Source organism: Glossina fuscipes, unplaced genomic scaffold (genome assembly GCF_014805625.2).
Source record: "Glossina fuscipes isolate IAEA_lab_2018 unplaced genomic scaffold, Yale_Gfus_2 61, whole genome shotgun sequence".
NCBI classification, from domain to species: Eukaryota; Metazoa; Arthropoda; class Insecta; order Diptera; family Glossinidae; genus Glossina; species Glossina fuscipes.
The window spans coordinates 115,278-136,511 of NW_023998433.1; positions in this window are offsets into that span (position 1 = coordinate 115,278).

A 21,234-nucleotide genomic window follows, 5' to 3' on the forward strand; every position below is an offset into this window, starting at 1 on the left:
ATTCGATTGTGCGGATGCAACACCCAAAAGAACTTAGGATGGACCTTCTATTAAGCGAGTCTGTCTCTTTATCCGTCTGTCTACCTTGCCTTCTTGTATTCAACATACGAGCGGCAATTTTTGAGATATCTTTGATGAAACTTAGCATATCGGGCATATTTTGGACCAAGCACGAACGCTGTTGAAAATGGTTCGCATAGGATCATTTTTTCGACCAATTGCCATATGACGCCTCATTTAAAAAAATCGATATGTGGATAATTATATGGGGATGTCATGTCTCACTAGAGTGTTTATACTTGTTTTATGAAATCTTTTCACAATATGAACGAATAAGCGGCTGACCCGAATTCATTAAAACTAACTTCGCTTTTAAAAAGTGAACTTTCGAATGTTCAAAAACGAAAACAGGTTTCATTAGGGCCAACACATAAAGAATGGTCTTGAAAGTTCACTGAAAGAGATTGTATCACGCGTACTTCCGCGCAAACTTATTATACCCTTGTACCACAAATGGTATAATAAATGACGCCAAACTTAAAGTAATTTATAATGCTAAGTAGGATATTAGTATTTTGATACGGCTTATCGATTTAGAGAAGGAGAAGAGTTGATAATAATCGTTAGTATTTCTCCAAGTAACGTGGAAGAGGTTACCCAGTTTATAATTGAAACAATAGAGCGGTAAATTAATTGGGATATAGTCGTTTCGCATTTGGTGCATGTTGAAAAAAAAAAAAAAATTCACAAGACCACCGGTTGATAAATTCAAGAAATTAGTGCTTATTTTTTTTCTAGAAACGAAATAGTTTTTGTCGTAGACCGTTTACGTCGCCCGGGCGGTTTAGCCTGCGTGACACACGCTTTATTGTATTGATTCGAATTAAGTATTCCTTCTCAGCAAGAGAAAATGAAGCACGAAAATTAATTCAAAAAGCCTTCGAGTTATTTATCATTTATAATGTGATATACTAACGAACTAACGAACACAACACGTAATGTCATAAGGACTCGTAGTTAACTTTTAGCTGCAATGTCTATCCTCATACATCACCGATTTACGAGAATTTGTTATTTTTTCAACGAAAAATATACCGTGAGTGTAATATAATGAAAAGTTAAAGCACATACGATCTTGTCTGGATCATAAAGCCATCGTTTCATTTATTTCATTTGCAAATAAGTGCATATAAGCTGCTCATTCTGGAAGTAGTATAAATAATTTTTATTTTTAAACAAGTTAATGATAATATTAATTAAAATTTAACGGTATCTTTTCATTTATAAAAAAAAAAAGAAGCAAATTTCGCAAGCAGCAAAAAAAGTGTCTTCTGCCTCTTTCAAAACGAACGACTCTTATATACCCATAAAATGTTTTTTAGAACCAAAGATTTCTTTTAAGACTGCATTTATCATACAAACAGATGAACATTCAGCTCTTAATTTATATATGGATAGATTACATATACATGCATATATATACACTTCCTCTTTCCGTACACTTACCGTTAAACTATGTCAACAGAAAATGGAACCAGAAAGATGGAAAGAAGAAAAAACGAAAACATGAAAATACATAAAACCAGTGCGATTGGTAACAAATATCTTCACCCCTCTATCCATTTATGCTATAAGTAAAGTACGCATAAATACATCTGAATAAAGGTATGCATGCGTTTGCATGTATTTGAGTGCATGTGAATATTTATGTTTACGTTCTATGAGAAGATAGAGAAATAAGGTACAACTCAATTAAATGCTTATCCCAAAAGCCAGACAAGTCAATTGCCGCTGCTTACAAACAAAACAAAATGCACTAACTTACAAACAAACATAAACTTATGTATATATATAATGCACAAACACATATGCATTCAAATCTTTAATATAGAGTATGTATGCATTATATATAAGAAAGTAAAGGCAAATGCAAAGACAAACGCAAGGGCAAATGCACAACTTTGCACTGATAGAACACAAGTAGTAGTAACATAACATAACTGCAACAATTGTATGTATTGTTGGGATGAGTAGTAAATTACCTTTTGGAAAAGGCAACGTGATCAAAGGAATGAAAAATGAATGCCACAATATAGTTAAAGTAGTTAGCTGCTTGGCTGGCATGAGTTCCAATTCCAGTTAAATGGCTGACGATGCCATCTAAAGGAAATAATATATACTTTCTTTCCTTTCTAGCGAGTTAAATAGGCCTTAAGCTACTCATAAAGTATAAAAACGTACAAGTAGCACAGCTGCAGAGACATATAAAACTCATATGAATATATCGAACGATTGCGGTGTTCGTACATGAATGGCATAAATGTGTACACCTAACGGTGGTAAGTTTTAAAATCACAAATTTTCTAAGAGAAGAAAAAAATACACAACAACAAAAAAACGTCGTAAAATTAATGCATTTTTCTCCTTTTTACTGTTCTCATGGTTTGCCATTTAAAAACTTCAAAGTACATTTTTTTCTTCACAGGAACATTGTTTGTTAAATTTCATAAAATTTTTTTAAATAATTTCAAATAATTTCTATATACGGTGCATATGCTCGTGTGTTGTCGCTTAATGCCTGAATATATACTTCTTCTCAAAAGCTTTATATATATATATATATATATATATATACATATATATATCTCATGGATTTTGAGAGTTTGAGCATCATTTAGAAAATACTTGTTCAACTAGTTCAAGACTTGTGTACGGAAAAGGGGAGCCTAAGTGGTATGTAAAAAGAGAATTTCATATACTTATTATACTGACAATGACATTTGGTGGAAAGAAAAACAAATTTTTTTCTTCTTTTTGTAATCACTACCGTAAAAAGGATTTGCATCAGATTTCTCACTTGATTTGTAACAGTTGAAAGTAAAATTCATCCAGCAGTTTTTAAAAGTTCGTTTCCCCGTCCGTCGCATTGCTTTTGTATTTCTTTGCGTGAAGTCTGATTTTAGAAAGTTCCTGATCACGATAAACAGAGATAAGCACTTGAACCTATATATATATATATATTTATTTATTATTTTAATATTTTTTATGTAATTATGTATTCGTAGCTGATTAACCAAGCTCATCCTGGAAGTATAAATTACAATCCTTAGGACTGATATTGATCTAAAACTTTCATCAAAAAGACGATCCGAAAGATGAATGTAAACATGATCTCAATTCTAAGCTGAAACTAAGATGATAGATATTAAAAATTCGCCCTAAGGAGAGTAACACTTTCTTGCTTGGTTTTCCTTTCTAGTTATTCAGTGAAACATTTAACAATGAGTAAGACTCATTATGCTTTCGTATACCAGTCTGCCTTCTAATACACATGGGTAAATATATTTGTGTGTACGCGTCCCTTTGCTTTTATACAAAATGCAAATGCAAAAACTATTATAACACATCGTGACCGTTTTGAACTGACTATGTACGCATCCGTATAGACATACTCATCTACCTATTCATATTCCTACAAGTGTGAACGTATGTTCAAGAGAGAAAACACTTAAAAAACTAAGATCCATTAACGTCTCTAAGTTCACTAACATTTTGCCACTCAAATTTTCTATGAGAGTTAAAGATAAGAGCATTGGATTGCTTTCGAAAAGTGGAAGAAAGAATTCTTAAAAATAGTAAAAAAAATTAAAATAAATAATAACAAATCTTTTATGATATACTTATTAGTATGAATTTTACATATTTATTAATTAAGTTCGAAAATCTTATCAGTTGAATTTAATTTCTTAACATTAATTATTTTTAAACAATTAATGCAATTTTGAGAATAACAAGCTATAGAAATATGCGAACAGTGTAAAATATTGTGGCGAATAACTAGCATTGACAAATCGGAAATGTATCTACTTCGAGTACGTTAGAGGGCTGCACGATCAAATTGCCGTGTAAAGTGAAATTATCGATCAATATGCGCCATAGCTCATGCATTTTAATTTCGGACAAACTACGACTATTCAAAATTTTTAATTATGACATTAAATTGACATTTTAGTATCTAGGCTTCCAACTTCCAACTTTAACATGGGAAATAGATGACTCCTATTCATACACATGTCAGCATTGCGTTCATACGATATTTTAAATATCAGAATGATTCTACCTTTGTTAGTCGTTTTCAGTGTAAAAGTTTTCAATTTTATGATGATAAAACATTATCTATCACTCAGCGAGGGTTGTCTAACTATTTTTTTTTTTTATCGAAATCAACGTTTTATAATTGCGACTACATCTGAACTTTTGCAACTTTACGTTATCATCTTTCGATTTCGATTCAATAAATAAGCAAAACTCTTCTTTTTTTGTGTGAAGTTAATAAGTGAATTTTACATTTCGTAAAGGGGCTAGATAGATATCATCCAGGTTCTAAAGTTTGAAGAGTTTAATGGTTGAAAAGATTATTACAGATCGATGTTATTGCATTTTTTACTTAACTACTCGAAGCAAATAGAAGAAATCGCGAACTAGTCTCAGATATCTTTTCAAGTAATTGAAAATAGTTTTAACTTTTTAAAATATTCCACGCATTTTACAAACGGTTTTTTGAAAACTCAGAATCGAAAATATACGCATTTAATATGCTCGATAGCCTTAAAATTAAAGGACATGGAGAAATAGTATTAGTAAATAGAGTTTTCGACGTCTTTTGTGCTTAATATTAAAAAACAACTTTTGTTGTCAAGCTTTACATGCATCGCAAACAAATGCGGTGAACGGATTTGATGGAACTGTTTTGTTTTTAGTTTAGAAGGGAAATTTTTTCATTATATTAAATTACTCGTCCAAATGTTTCATACAAAATGAAAATGAAATATGTCAGAAAAATAACGTATATAATAATGAACGTAACTCTACTCTATGTTAGATACGATTCAAATTATTTCTCATAGTATAGTTTTCAATTTGCAATGCACAAGTTTTCCTTGCTCACTTTGAGGCGGACAATATTATTTTAATTTGATAAAAATCGTTTAAATTTCTCATGACGACCTTTTATTTTATTTTATATCAATTTTAAATAGAAAATAAAATTATATCGACCTTAAATGCTTTATAGAAACTATGCATATTTTTTGAATGCACATATTATATGTACGTATGTGCGTGGGTGTGCGCGTGTGGTCGATTGCGCGCGTGCATGTTTGTGCAATGGTTTCTGAAACACATTTATTGAATATTTGCAGTTAATAAATTTGATAAGCCGGGGAACATTTGCATTTCGTAGTGATTAAGCCAAAACAGCAATTAACAGATTAGAGAGCTTACATCTAAGTGGACATGTTCATATTTATGTACATTTCCATGATTTAAGTTAAACATATTTTTGATAGCTATATTAGATATAAAGGCGAACTTGTTGTGTTGCACATAAATCATGAACTTATTAACAGTTGGCCAACAACTAAAAACGTCAAACAGAGCTCGATGTAGGAAACACTCTTTTTTCATTGCTTACAATTTATATTCTTCCATTAATCAGAACTACAAAAGATTGTACGTCTTCCAGTGTCTGCTTTAAAGCTTTAACGTGTCCTTCACTCTTAAGGCCGTATAGATAAATAATTGGTCAGTTAGCTCGTACTTGCTTCAGAGAGAGATTTTCCGGGCTATCAAATTACAGTTGGCAGAATGTATTCTCTTTAAATATTTTTTTTTTGGTTTGTTGCTAAGTGCTGTGCATTAATCGTAGCATAAAATAAATCATTTTTTTTCTAGAGTTTTTGGTCTCATTTGGAGGCGTATATTTATTTTGTCAAAATGTGTACAACACCTTGAAAGGAGCTTCAAAGACCCCACAGAGTATATATGTTCTTGATCAGCATCAAATTTTGAATCGATTTAAATATGCCGGTGTATCCGTTTGTATAATGTCCACTGCAAACATTCTGGCCCCAAAAATGAAGCTATTGACTTCAAACTTGGCAGAAACGTTAAAAGTTCTTGAGCGCAGATTAGTATTGAAAATGGCCCGAATCGGTCAAAGGACCGTACGAAGGACTGAGAGTGCCACGTAAAGTAAGAATGGCTCCATTTTGTAAAAGCAAAAAAAAATTGTTTTTTTGCTCCTCGCTCATAAACTAAACCAGGCAAATCTACGATACGTATACTCTATGGGTGATGTTGTAGCATCTGTACGGAAATGGGAAAAATTGACTACGTCACTCCAATATTATTGTACAGAAATAAAATTTGCTCAATACTTTTATAACGCGCAGAAACAAGTTTCAAAAACGCGATAAGGTGTGTAAGGTCAGTTTCCAATTCGGAACGGCATGTCCGCCCGTCCGGCATTTAAGCATGTCCGTCTGCCCCACTATGTAATATTTGTGGTAAACTTTCTATCGTTCGTAAAATTGAAAATATCGTCTACAAATTTGCAAAAGTAATTGAAAATGACCGAAACTTAGTGCTTTATTTTCCTTAAGGGAATAGTTTCTAGCCATTGGAAGGAATCCGTAAAAAATTCGTATTTAACAGCACTTCGTCAAGGTGCTACCTAATTTAATTAATTTACGAAAAATGTGCAACATTGGCTTAAACGCTAACGTAGCTGCATTGAAGTTTTCTAAATTTGAATTCTGAATATTTTGCACACGAATTTTGGAATTAAGCCGATCTTTCCTTTTTCTTTTTTTTTTTTGTGATGTAATTTTGATGTAAAGTTGTAAATAACTTGTTAAAATACTCAATCTAGTTAATAAGCATATGTTAAGTGTATAGAGAGAGGACTCAAATTTATTTTGAAGTGATTTTAATATTTTTTCACATCCAAGGTAAATCAATGCTTTACGGACACAAACACATATACGGATACGTAAATCATAAATATTGCAGCATTTTGCTCATATAGCATTAACGTTTAGAGTGCTTTTGGCTGTTTCGCTTGCATATTGTTAGCTCTCTACTCTTATATTCGTACGTATTGTCGTTGCTTTTTTATTTATTTATTATTTTTTTTGCGACGTGATTATAGGCGTTAATTTTGTTTAATTTTATCTCTTTTTTTATTGTTATTTTTTTATTTGTTAGGTGTCACTTGACAATTCATGAGTATATGGTTGCACTGATTTAAATATTATTTCACTCAAGGGGGCGGGAATATATTCAAACCGTTACCAATGTACTTTACATACGTTACATTAGTAATTGTTAAATCTTGGCTTTTTTTTTTCCCCGTCCTCGTTTCTTTTATTTTCTTTTAGAGCGATTTGTAAAATCGGAAGTTAAGTCAATTATTAAACTTTAGTTATCCATTTTCACAATCCAGCGAAAATGAACAAAAATCAAACTTAACTACAGTATAGTCAGTCTAGTATGAACAAAAATTGTTATTAATGACAAAGTGATAAAAGCATGCGCTTTTAATAATTTCTTTGGATAACTGAGGAAGAATTTTGTGAAGTTTCTAGTGGAATTAAAAAAAAAAAACTATGAAAAAATCATCGGATCTAGGGTTTAACATAAAAGTTTCGAAGGAGTTAATATTTCCCCAAGATTGGTTTGTTCAAGATATTCGAATCCAAATGATTTTTAAACTTGTTATTATATAAAAATCCATAACCCTTAAGTTAGCTCTGGAAACGAGCAAGAAATTAATCCAACTTTAAACCATAGTCATTGGTACTTGCCAACTAGAATTCAATCTGTACAACTCGCCATTATTACTTATTAAGTGGTAGCTCAGAAGAAGGCTTCAATATCATTTTATCAATTCCCTGAGTTGTACACACAATTGTGATTTTCCGAATGGGTTTCTTTGAAAAATGTATATACAAAATCTTCTTCTTCGAAGACAAGTGTTATGCTTTCACAACATGTTGCCAGCTTTATTGTTCCGTCTGCAGTCCACAGTTGCGGTCCCGCTAATATTTTCGCTATTATGGGTAGAAAAATTTTGAAAATGGGTAAATCAGAAAACAACGATTTTTAACATCTAATTAATTTACTTTACGTTAACAACAATTGATTTTTTTTATCTGCTAAAGACAAAAATGTAGCATTATCGTATTCTGCTCACTTATTAATCATTTATGCTAAGGTTACCCTTTGTTATATTTCCACATAATGTAAATCTAGCTATAACCTAGTTAGCTATAACCTACTTTAGTTTTAACCCACATTAAATTTAACTTAAGTAATAACCTAGTTTAAAACTATTATTTTGCTTAAGCTAGCATAACAATTTGTTGCATAAGACACTGGCCACACAGTTCAGTTGAGTCAGAAAGAGTCAGAATTAAAGAAAAGTTAATAAACGTCAATTCATCGGAATCTTTATCGCGCTTTCACTACAAAATAACTGAACGACGAAAAAAAGAAGATGGTCATATTTGCTGGGTTCCTGGTAAGTTGGATAAGCGCACCTACTACTGAGTTACGAATGTTTTAAATGTTTCTTTAACAAAGAAAAAGACGGAAACAAACTTTTCAGTTGTGTATATAGAAAATTTGCAAATAGTTGTTTTCTCTTTTTAGCGAAACGTATTTTTTTTTTTTTTTGTGCTTTTAACGTTTGCCCGATCAAGCTTCATTTCGATTAGACCTCTTCCTGGTCCTTAGATGTTTTTTTGCCATTCTTTGTTGCAACTGGAACCGAATTTTCTTGCAGACCAGTTTCGATATTATTATAGAGCATAATTGTTTCGCAATGAACCGATTAAATAAAACTGCCTTAGATATATACACGCATATTTATGTGTAATGAATACGTTGTATCGTATATATCTGAATTAAAATCCAGCCACTTTAGCCAAAAATTAACCAATATAAACGATATCAGTAGTAGTAGTAGTAGTAGTAGTAGTAGTAGTAGTAGTAGTAGTAGCAGTAGATGTGCGGTAGCAGCGTTAGTAGCAAAATACTGGCATAAACTGCATTAAAACCGAAGCACTGGGAACATACCTAACGACATCCAAAACAGTGAGTATAAATATCATAAAATTTAATAATGCAAATGTAATTAACTCGAAATGACCAGACGAATCGTGTAACATGTTGGAACAAGCATACGCGCATATATACAAACAAAATAAACGCATGTAGAAGAAGTGGTTTAAAATGGTTTTACCCTTTGGTAATTTCATGTGTGTGATGAAATCCTGTTATAAACAGTTACTAAAAATTTCACTAGATCTGTGTATACATTTACTATACAATGGCGATGCAGTGTATACTGTCAAAAACAACAACGTGATATGCGCCGGTGTAGAGTGCGGTTGTGTATCTTAGCTTCAGAAATTTAATTTACTGTAACTTGTGTCAACGATAAATTTTCCATATTTATGAACGCATGTACAAGTAAGTCATGAGTGTTGTGTGCGATTGTTTGAGTGTTTACATATTTGTTACTTCAATTTACAATATACATACATATATAAATATATATAAATACACTCATACAAATTACGTGTTCAGCAAAAGTTATCATTAATATCAGCACTACACTATAACTAAAATGCTAAAGTTTATGCCAAGCATTTAAGTATTTTATTAATATTTATTCCTGTGATGCTAACACGTATTGTACATATTTATTTAATTAATTTAGGTTATATCAATTTGTTGTTGTTGTTTTTAAATGATATCATTTAAATAAAAGCTAGGATATGCTAAGCTAAGATAACCGCATTTTCAATTGAGATTAGCATTGTGTTAAATTAATATTGAGGACGTGTGAGAAAGTTTTATTATTTTCTCCCCCCAGCACCTAGTTGCCTTTGCTCCTATTGCAATGAATTCGGCTAAATTATTTTAACATGAATAAGTTAAAATGGTACAAAATGTATTTGTGTGGAATGTGTTTATTGATTGATACGAAAGGAATCTGTGCAAGCATTGGAACACCTGCCCTAAACAAGCAATTCGCATAAGTGAGAGAAGTACTCAATCGTATAAAGCAAAAGGCTTAGATACTCATAGGAGGCGAAAGTATCTCCGAAGCTTTCGATTCCGTTAAGCATCGGTGTAATGTGGGCTATGTTGTGACAGTGTAAAGGTACATCCACGGAAATTGTTCTCCAGAGATAAAACAAATTTGTGCACGAATTAAGTCTTTTAACAGAGGTACACGACTGTTTCAGCGCTTCCATCCACTTGTCCTAGAAGATTTACCCTAACTAGTTTTAAAGAAGTTCGGTTATGATACATTATATTTCACTCTTAAAATTATATGCATTCAAATAAAATGCACTCCACCGTACAATCATACTAATTGTTTTAAGTGAGTTCGCGACCATAAACCAAAACTTCACTTCGGACATAGCCTCTGACTTACCGGCGTGAAATGTCTTTTTCCTTGACTAGAATATCATTTGGTCGATGTCTTTGCTAAGATAATTGATGAAAAAATATTGTAGTATTGAAAAAATAAAACAATAAATACAAAAACTGAACAGAAATATCAAATTTAATAAAATGTAAGTTAAAAGCGAAACCAAAAAAAGGTTTTTTCTTCACTGTTTGCCACCGTATACGGTCGGTATTAGCTTGAAGTAAATTGCAATGTAAAGAGCATGTTATAAAAAAATTTATATACAAGTCCAGTTCTCTCAAAATTTTCAGAAAAATCGAATTTCATTATTTTGTTCAGGATTGATCACTCATATAAAATAATATATATACGAGACGTATGCAGAATCTCGAGCTACATTAATTCTTTTAATTTTTTTTATAATTAATTTAGTGTTTTACGTATATTAGAAAAGCCTATTGCCAGTGATAAATTCTATAGTAATGAAAGCGTTTCGTAGTGTACCTTAAGACCTATTAAGTAAGTGAAAACATTGTATTGGGACACGGTCCACTATTAAATACCCTATACCATCCTGCAGTTATTCGATTACAACGACTTTTGAAAGTAAGGAGGTATAGGGGAAGTGGAGGGAGATGTGGTCCGATCCAAAATATTTTCAATAGTGTTCGTTATTGAACCACAGCACAGTCGGTGTACCACATTTCATCAAAACATTGCAAAAATCCCGACCTGTAGCTTGAACACAGCAATACATAGGCAGATATTTGATGGACAAACGGACAGATAAGCTTAGATCGATTCAGAAACTGATTTTAAATCGAGCGGAATAATGAAATGTGTTTGATCGGCTATCGTTCGGGCTGCTGCCTATATCCGCCCAAATTCAATATACTCTTCCAACACAAGTGAGATAAGCTATAAAAACCGGAGTAGCATTATGTCCCTGAAAGTTTCCATAACTCGTTTGGTACATTGCAATCTTTGAGTCTGTATATTGTCACTTTGCATGGCACTTAATACTAATAAAGCCGTAATCCAAAAATATATTGGCTATTCTTCTATATGGGCTATCTTCTTTTCGATTTCGCTTTAAATGTAAAGCGTTAGAAGAGGATTTGTAAAATTCCTTCTCTTAATGCTTGTGATATACTTGTCTGGTTTGCTCTCTAATTATCTGTTTTTTTGGATTTCATTTAATTGTTTATTTATTCATTTTTACACAATTTTTTATATAATGCAAACTGTATTCATATATTTATGTATTTTGTGTATATTTATACCGTACCCTCTTATGTCACACGAATATATTAAGTTTGTGCAGATATATAGAACGCCCGCAAGAACTTGAGATAGTCCCAACTTTTATTACGCTGATGGGCTCGAAACCACTTTCTCAATTAATCTAAGCTTGTCCGTCTGTCCATCTCTCCATCTGATATCTCTCTACGCATTCCTTTGTCTAACCTATAAATCAATATTTTTTAAATATTTTAATCAAATTTGGCGTAAGGCCAAACGCTGTTGAAAATAGTTCGTATCGGACCACTTACCCGACTACTTCACACATGCCGCTTTATTTTAAAAGTTCGTGGGATGAATAGCTGTATTAAGCGAAATGTTGTTGGGTATGTAATGGTACTGGTAGGCCGTAGTCTACTATTACGGTTTTAATTTTCGTATTTATATTTGTAGGGTTTTTATATCGTATTTGCAAGGAAAAAAAAAAACAGCTCATCAAAAAACAAGTTTTGTGCCGATGCGGTAGGACGTTTTCGTAATAAAAAAGCATAGCTTGACATATATCTTGCCGAACTTTCTATATACATTTACAATTTGAATTATATATAACGATTTTTATTGATAATACATACAAAGAAAAAAACAAAAAAGTTTTCATTTAAAAGTGTTGTGCTTTAAATCAGATAAACGATTAATTTTTAAATTGGATTGTACCCACATATTGTTAGTATTAAAATGTACTTTTTCGTCTCTCTTATAGTGCTAGTACAGCAATTAAGTGTCATTTACTAGTTTTTTGAACATTTCCTTAGTCTCATTTTGTTGAAACTCTCATTAGAAGTTTATTGTAGCAACATGTGCAACTTTAATTAATTTAATTAATAACTTTGGGTCTACACTTTATAGCCAATATTTTATAAAATTCAAAATGTGTTATGCTGATAGGCAGTACATTTCTAGGCTAGTTTTCTTATGCTAACCGAAAAATCCTTCGTTAATATTATGGATATATTTTTGAATTGAAATCACTTCTAGTTTTCCGTTGTAATTTGCCAAGACTAATGAAATTTAAGAGAAAGTAGACAACTTACCGAGAAGGAAAGCAAACAGTCAAATGGTTGGGTAGTAAATAAAGGTATGGAAATGAAATGAAACATTTCGAAAATGTGAACCAAATTGCGAATTACAACTTCCGCATATAAAAACAATATCAAGCATGAGCTTGAGGTGTTTATTGGCGCTCATTGAAACAAACGTTACAAGGTAAACATATTGATTTTTTTAAAAATTTTTATTGTGTTTTGTAAATTTGCATACACATGCACTGCACAGTTATTAAAGTGAACAGAGAGTAAAATCGCGTATGCACACTGTTTCTATTTTACATCCATAACTCAATGACAAAGCTTGTCATGCATAAAAAGAGAAATCAATTCTAATTTACACGGTTATCCCATATTCAATTGCGAAACTAAAACAAACCTCAACATATACTTCCATAAAAAAAAAAAAAAAAAAAAAATTTGGCAAAATTTTTTACTGCACATAATTTAAATGCAAAACAAAAAAGAGAAAAGAATATCAAAAATATATTTTTCTCTGATCGAAAGACTCCCAGTACGTCATTATCCAACCAATTACACTTATCTTTTTCATCCATTTTTTTTTTTTTTTTTAAATTTTATTTTTCTCTCATAAAATTGTAACGCTATGCTGTATTTTAACGGGAAATTGTAATGCTTTCCGGTATATTCACCGAATCATATTGCATTAAAGGCAAAAACCACAACAACAAGAAAGCAAGGAAAACTAAATTAAGAAAAAAGAAACAGAAAAGAAGTTGTTGCTTCAACTGGGAATGACTTAAATAGTATAATGACAGTTGGAGAGCAAACAGAAATACATAAAGACAGATAGACATTGCTTTGAGACAGTAAGAACGAACGATAAGCTTGATAGGTAAACGCGACAAGTAACCAGCCAACCAGCCAACCAACCGGTCAACCAACTAACAGTTAACTAGATAATCCTAAAGTTTCTATTTAACAATTTTGCAAACATTTTCCTTGTAATGGCAATAAATTGTATTAAATGCATGAGTGTAGTGTAGAGCAGCATACTTCACTTTGCGAGTAAACGTAATGGCTCATGATGGCTATTGCTATAATAGAATTTCTGTTCGAAAACAAGTTTAAGGCTGCGAGGGGTATATCTCCAATCGCAATAACTTTTACTGAACACTTTACAGTGAATTCCGAGATACAAATTCATGATAGATTTTTTTAAATAAAAGCGAATGTCTGTTACAGTATTATCTCTTACAACTTGTTCAAGGAGTTTTTCCATTTCTCGCTACATTAAATTCAAAAATATATTTTAAAATTCCCGAAACATGTTTCATAACCCTTAGTAACCTGATGTGGGCGTGGCCGTACACGTCAAGGTGTTTCTCATTGGTCATTAAATAATTACTTCTGGTTTAATTTGAAATTGTTCATTAAGTTCATTCGGAATAAAATTTTTTTACCTTTTTACCAAGGTTGCATGCAACAAGCAGAAGGACTTGAAACGGACCCGCTACTTATCATCGCAATCGATTCGAAATCGTTTCGTCGAAGAATCGATTCCGTCTCTCTGCCTATCCATCTGTCCACCTATTCATCTGTTTGCCTGTCCGGCTGACTAATGTCTATCGTCGATTCATTTTTTTTATGAAACCTGAGACTTTGACATATACTTTTTTGAAAGAAAAATGCTACTGACTACTATCAATTGCATCGCATCAATTATGACAAGCACCATCGATATAACGCCCGGTTTCCAAAAAGTCATCATATAAAGAAAATTTGCTATCCTTAATATATGTCGTAATTAAAATCAATAGAAGATATTAATTGGCGTACTAAGTGAATACGAAAACATTGATTGTAATGAAACTATTTTTCTCTTAAGAAAAGACAAACTTTCATGTGGCAACAAAATCTGATTTTTAACATTCCATGGTTTGTATTGATAATAAATAATAATTATCAATAAATAAAAGATTTACGGTGGACTGCATCCGTACTTCGAAGAGATCGGATGAAAAGTAAGCTATTATCTCGCCACAAGGTATAAGTTTTGATAAATGAAGAATTGTATTATAGGTATCACACGTCTCTAATGTCTTAAAATGTTTTACTAATAATTTCATGTTTTGTAATACATAAAAGCTGTCATTAATACTTACATTGAGTATAAATTTATTTAAGTTTAGGTAAATCGTCCTTGATCATTTATGCATATCAAACTGGGTCAAATTTGAAATCACTGTCTGCATGTTGTATTAACTATATTCTACAAATGATTTTTTTAATGGTTTTTTTTCACTTTCAATGTAATTGCAGTCAATTTTCACAACTTGATCTGTGAAAAAGTTTTAACTTTCTATTTTAAAACTTTAAAATTCTTAAGCATCATACAATAGATGGATCAACGGACACACCCTTGATCTTATATAATTTAAGAGTCGCCGAGATGCTGTGGAATATATGCAAATTATAGAATATTTGCGGCATATTTGTAGATGTCATAAAAAAAAGGCCCTACTCTCCCAACTTTTCTACGGAAAGCCCATTCATCCTTCAGTATTAGTACAAGTAAATGTTTATTCAAAAAGAAAAAGAGATAAAATTCGTCTTTCAATGAAAAAAGTTAGTTTGACAAGAAAGAAATATCGTAATATTTCGACGAGATACTTTTCTTTATCCTTTTTTCTTTTGTTGCAAAATTTTGCATTTAGAGTAAAGAAGAAAAGTTTCTTGCCACGCATACAACTAAATAATATTAAAAATATTTTAATTTTTCCTTACGTACATGCAAATATTTGAAATTCTTCATATGCTGCTAAATCAAGTTGTTTAAGTTCAAATAATGGTAAGTTAGTACGAATCTTCTTCTTTTATTTTTTGCATATATAACATAACTTAGTAAACCAATTTGAATCGATAAGAATGCCTTTTTAGTGTTTTCATGTTCGCACATTTGCTTCTAACGTACTAGTTATGATTTTAAACTAATAATGTCAGACACTGTCAGCTAGCAAATGTGTCAATAAATAGACTCGAACTAAAATTGCATTAACTGCACATTTACAACTACATATATATACATATATATATGTACCTAGTCGCAGGGATCGTTCCGCTTACTAGTCAACAATGCATTCAGGCGTTAACCAGCTATGAATACTAAAGCAATAGCGGCTTTTGTTTTTCTTGTTGTTGCTCTACAGGTTTGCACAATAACAACAAACCGTGCACCTTGTTAAATGAAATTTTAATTACCGCATCATATAAAGCAGAGGGGAAATATGTACACATATGTACACGAATGCGTACGCCCTTTATGCATAACTACGATGCTTGTATTGTGGCCGTTGGTAATAAGGTATACACGGATGGTTAAATTTTCAATAATTACGTAATACTACTAAGTATTTAGATGTGTTCCCACTGGTCTAAGATTAAATTAATGGAACTACCTTTCACATATATATATATATATATACCTATATATGCAGTGTACGCGCATTTCCTAAGAAGTGAAAATTAGAGTAATTTTGTAAATACCTGGCCGTGTCCATACACCTTAGTACTGGTCAACAGATCAAGTTAATAATGGTTGATAATATCTTTAAAATATAGTAGTTTAATGAGATTGTTTCTTAAAACAAATATCAAATTAATTCTTTAAATAAAACTCATAGGTAGTGTGATCCGTGAATGAAGGTATTGTCGTGTTTGCTTGTTTCAGTTTTCTGATCCACATAAAGGATGACTTTAAAGTTTTTGTTCCTCATATTTGAGATCAATCGTAGCATCTTCCAGGATGCAGCCGCATAAAACCGTGTTGGTTAGCCAGCTACTCTGCTGCGTATTCCTAAATATGCGATAAGGCAGCATATTCACTCTTCGCGCAAATCTATAACGAAAATTTTGTAACCTTTAACAAGACATACGTTCGAAATTTCACTCATTCGCCCGTTGGTTTATATTGGGGTTGATTTAATCGCTTCCAATATCCGATGGGGCGACTGGTGCGAACAGCGTCCTAATGATATAATTTCAAAATCTTTGCCATGAAAATTTGGACGGCTTTTTCGATACCCATTTTGGCCGTAATTCTTTACATAAATGGACGCATATCATTACACGATGCTTTTTTGATTTTCTCGAAATGACAAAAACGAAATGAAGGGTTTCCTTTTTTGTCTTGAGGGGGAAAAAATTTCGTTCAAATTATGAACATTTTCTTAAAATACAAGCTTTACTAGATATACTCGACATATATTCTAATCAACTGTAGTCAACATTTGATAGAATTTCTCTTAGACAAGTGAAACAATTTTCTTACAGGCTCGAAAATTCCTTCCCAAGTAATAGAATAGATTTTTTCAGTTAGCGAGGAAGGATTAGAGGCAGTTTCCTCCATCTTTTACAATTAACTCCCTAATAAATCGAATTCTTTATAATATAAATATATTGAAATAGCACTAATTAACGTTTTATTCATTTCACTGGTAACCTAAAAAGTAATTTTTATAATTTTGTAATTTTTAGATATTAAAACTAAACATTACTTAATCATAAGGGATGCAGATAGGCTTGAATATAACATAATAGCAGATATCTCTTATTATTCAAGTACGGTTGAGAGGTGCTATTTGTTAAAGAGGTTAAAAAAATTATGTACTTGTAATCACTTCAGTGTTTACTATCTTGCAACTTTACGCATGAACGAATGAACGATTTTGCATCAGCAAGTATTTTAAATTTTTTACATGCAATTTCAGACGATATATTAGAATTATAGTTCCATATGCAAGTTAAAAGATTATTTATCGGAAATCGTGTAAAATGAATATTTGATTCATCAAAGGGAAATTTTAAGTAATTCTAGATAAATGTATCTGAGGTTCGATTCTTTGTCCAAAAAAAGATAACCTATACAAAACTTCATCAATTATTTAGCGCATATCCAGCTTTCATATTCAAATTTATTTCAAACGCTTTCAATTTAAAGATTTTTCCGACGCAATATATATAAATAAAATTGTTATAAATATTTTTTCTTCTAAGTAGAGCGCTTTAAACACTTCATAATGAGTTGATATTTTAGATTCATTACATTCGCTACTGAGGTGGGTAGTCCTTGTCTTTCATGCTCTACAGTGACTTTCGGGGAAGAACTGTTGTGGACATATGCAGCTCCGAGAACGGTTTAAAGAAGGACCAATTTTTATTATGTCCATTGATTGAGAATCTATTCAGTTTGTCTGTCCGTCTCACTGTCTCTTCATGTATTTTGGTTTTCACGCATAAGTAGCTGAGTAGACAAGAGTCGTGGTAAATAAGTCAACGTTCACGGATTCAAACCTCAGCAAAGTAAATCATATTTAGCCGTAACTACACTAACTGCTTAGCCGTTAAAAGCGTATCGCTTGCTGATTCGACATGCATCACTTAGGTTGTGACTCCGTTTATTTCTGATCGTTGCCGTATTACACGGTTATGGTACAAAATAAATATATAATGAGTCGTACTCTTTGAAGTGTTTTAATGAAATTCAATAAACACGGACAGATTTCAACGATAACCCAGTTAACGCTAATGAAAACAGATGCAATCGAACTGTATTGACGAACTCTCCCTATATCAAGATTTATTTTATAAAGTGGGTTTTCTTCGTACAGAGATCTATTTGAAGAGTATTTACATTAGATTTCCCTTTTTAAAAAATATAGTTTTATTTTTGCCGAAAACATTATTATTATTATTATTATTATTATAATTAATTTAGAAAGAGAAATAAATTGTAAAACATAAGTCTTAAAGCACTCGTATCTACGACTATCTGCTTTATTGAAATGACTATCGCTGTTGAGACCATTGAGTTGTTACTCGAGAGTCTTTGCCTACTCAGCCACATAAAATTTATGATAATAAATTGTTTTTTTACTTATTTCTCTTTTATAATTATTATTTTTATATATAAGTATAAAAATGAAATTTCAAACAAAATAACGACTTGGCATATAGATATAATGTGGAAAATTGAGACAAGGTGAGTACGGTACTTAGACTCGCTTCCGTATAGGAATCTTTCAATAAGTATTTTTTATACGGAAATTTCGAATTATAGCCTATACCGCTTGAGTTATAGGGTACATTAAGTTTGTCAGGTTGCATGTAATACAAAGAAGGACTTCAGATAAGCCTTCGTCTTATCATATATATTAAGTTTATTTGTCTGTCCGTTTGCCCGATGTTTGCCCATGCATATTTTGATCACAGTATCGGTCGAAATTTCTTAAAATAATTTGGCCGATTTTGGCACACTGACGTGTTTTCGCCCATTTATTACACTTAAAGAATGTTGATTAGATCCGAACATTTACGCATCCAATCCGCATTTAAAACTCCAATTATAAAAATTTCTCAATAAAATTTTGCTGAGCAATAAAATTTTGATTTATTAAACTGGTGTGAAAAATTTGAATAGAAAATTTCAAATAATTTTGGAAAACAAATTAACCTTACCGAAATGTATGTTAACTTTTTGGATCCCACTTCATATAAAAAATTCAATGAAAAAAAAGCCTTTATATGGCAAAAATGCGCAATTTTTATCGCCTTATAATTTGATATAAAACTTAACTAAATCTACTTTGGATCAAGTAACCATATTTTTTGCGCACCACCTCATATAAGAGTATTCATGAAGTGTCAGCCTTTATATGACAGCAAAGTCTAATTTGTGAAAATTAAATTTACTAAATTTAGGCTACGTTCATGCTTTGGGTCCGTTTCCATATAATCGGTTTCATGGAAACTTTACCTCTAGAGAGAAACAAGGTAAACTTAATAGTGTAAACGAATTATTGTATTAGACGTAGCGATGTGTCAATGGTGGGAATTGCTCGATTATAATATTTTTATTTGTGTCTACTTGGTGTCCAACCTTTAAAGCTTCAGAGTGCGTCTGCGATAATAGATCTTAAAGTAATATGAAATTTATGAAATATTGCGAAAGTATGTGACATCGATTGTATTGATCCGAATTCTCGGGAGGTGAACGCTTGCAATTATTTTTAGTGTATTTTGCTCATACACTTCAAGCAACTTAAAAAGAACACCTGTTTGCGTTATGGAATCGTTATTGATTTGTATTAATTATCAAATGTTAAACGTAATAAACAATGAATTCAGTGAAATATATTATGGAAACAAAAGTGCCGTGTTGGCAGTTTTTTCAGAATTTACAATATTGAGAATTTTAATTAAAAGCCTTGACAAACAATAGGCAACAGCTTTTCTAAAAATTAACAAACCTAATGATATGTAATCATAAAATATTACAAAGATACACATGCTGCAGATTTATACATAAGGTCTGGAACGCGGAAAAAGGAAAAGGGATAGGAAAGAGAGAAAGAAAGAAAGATAGAGAAACATAGAAAGAGAGAGAGAGAAAGAGAGAGAGAGAGAGAGAGAGAGATAAAGAGAGTAAAAGTACGAGCAATGAAGTACGAAAATAAAAATTTCCCTGTAAAATCTAATAATAAATTTTATTCAAAATAAGCACTGAAATATATATATATATATATATAGATAGTATATATAATTGTATATATAAAATATTATACCGACATACATATATATATTAAATTACAACACACATTACAGTACAACTTATGGTAATCAATACATGTTGCAAAAAGATTTATACATTTATTTATATATTATTAAAGCGAAAGAAACCTTTATCAATGCAAATTATCAACAATAAATACAAAAGCCTAGTTATTTCCATAAATAATTCAAACAGATAACCGAGCGTATGGATGCTTTCGAACGATGACACAGTATATTATATAGGTACCCAATGCAAATTTGCTGAGATGAACGACGCAAATAGATAACAAATAATTAGCTTATTTTCTGAAAAAAAAAAACCTTACAAATTATATCAATTTCTCTATTAAGAAAATAACTACACTATGGAAACATCTATTTAAAAATGAATTTCGTATATTTTTTTAGATTGCAATCGCGATCAAACTATTAGGTTATGTATGTAAGGAAAAAACTTTTTTTTTTAAGAATTCCATATTGAAAGGTCCACCTAAGAAATAATTATATAAGAGCGATACAAGTCACGATACAAACGATATATATATATATCGAACGATATATAACCGATATATATATATATGTGCATGTATGTATGTTATTATGTGTATGTATATATACATATATTTATGTATCTATATGCGTATAAATGGATAAGTGTCCTCCAAATCTTCGTGATACCTTTTAGAAACTGTTCTCACGCAGAAAATGAAGTGATTATTTAAGAACAAAAGCATTTGCAAAGCAAAAACAAGCACAACATCAACAATTGAGTGAAAGCTTTTGCAAGATATTCTAAAAAACCGTGGTGTTAGACAGCCGACGGTGGTCTTTAATTGCATCTTATATTTTAGTTAAACGACATTAATACAGTTAAAATGAGACTATGACACCCTATATATACTGCTTTTATAGTATTTATGAGATTGAACATATTGTGTAATATTTTCCTTGGTTCCTTGCTAATTATGCGGCGACATATAGCACAGTTTTTAAATATACTCTCACAAAACTGATAAAAAAGAAATCAAATTTGCCTTTGATAAACATACG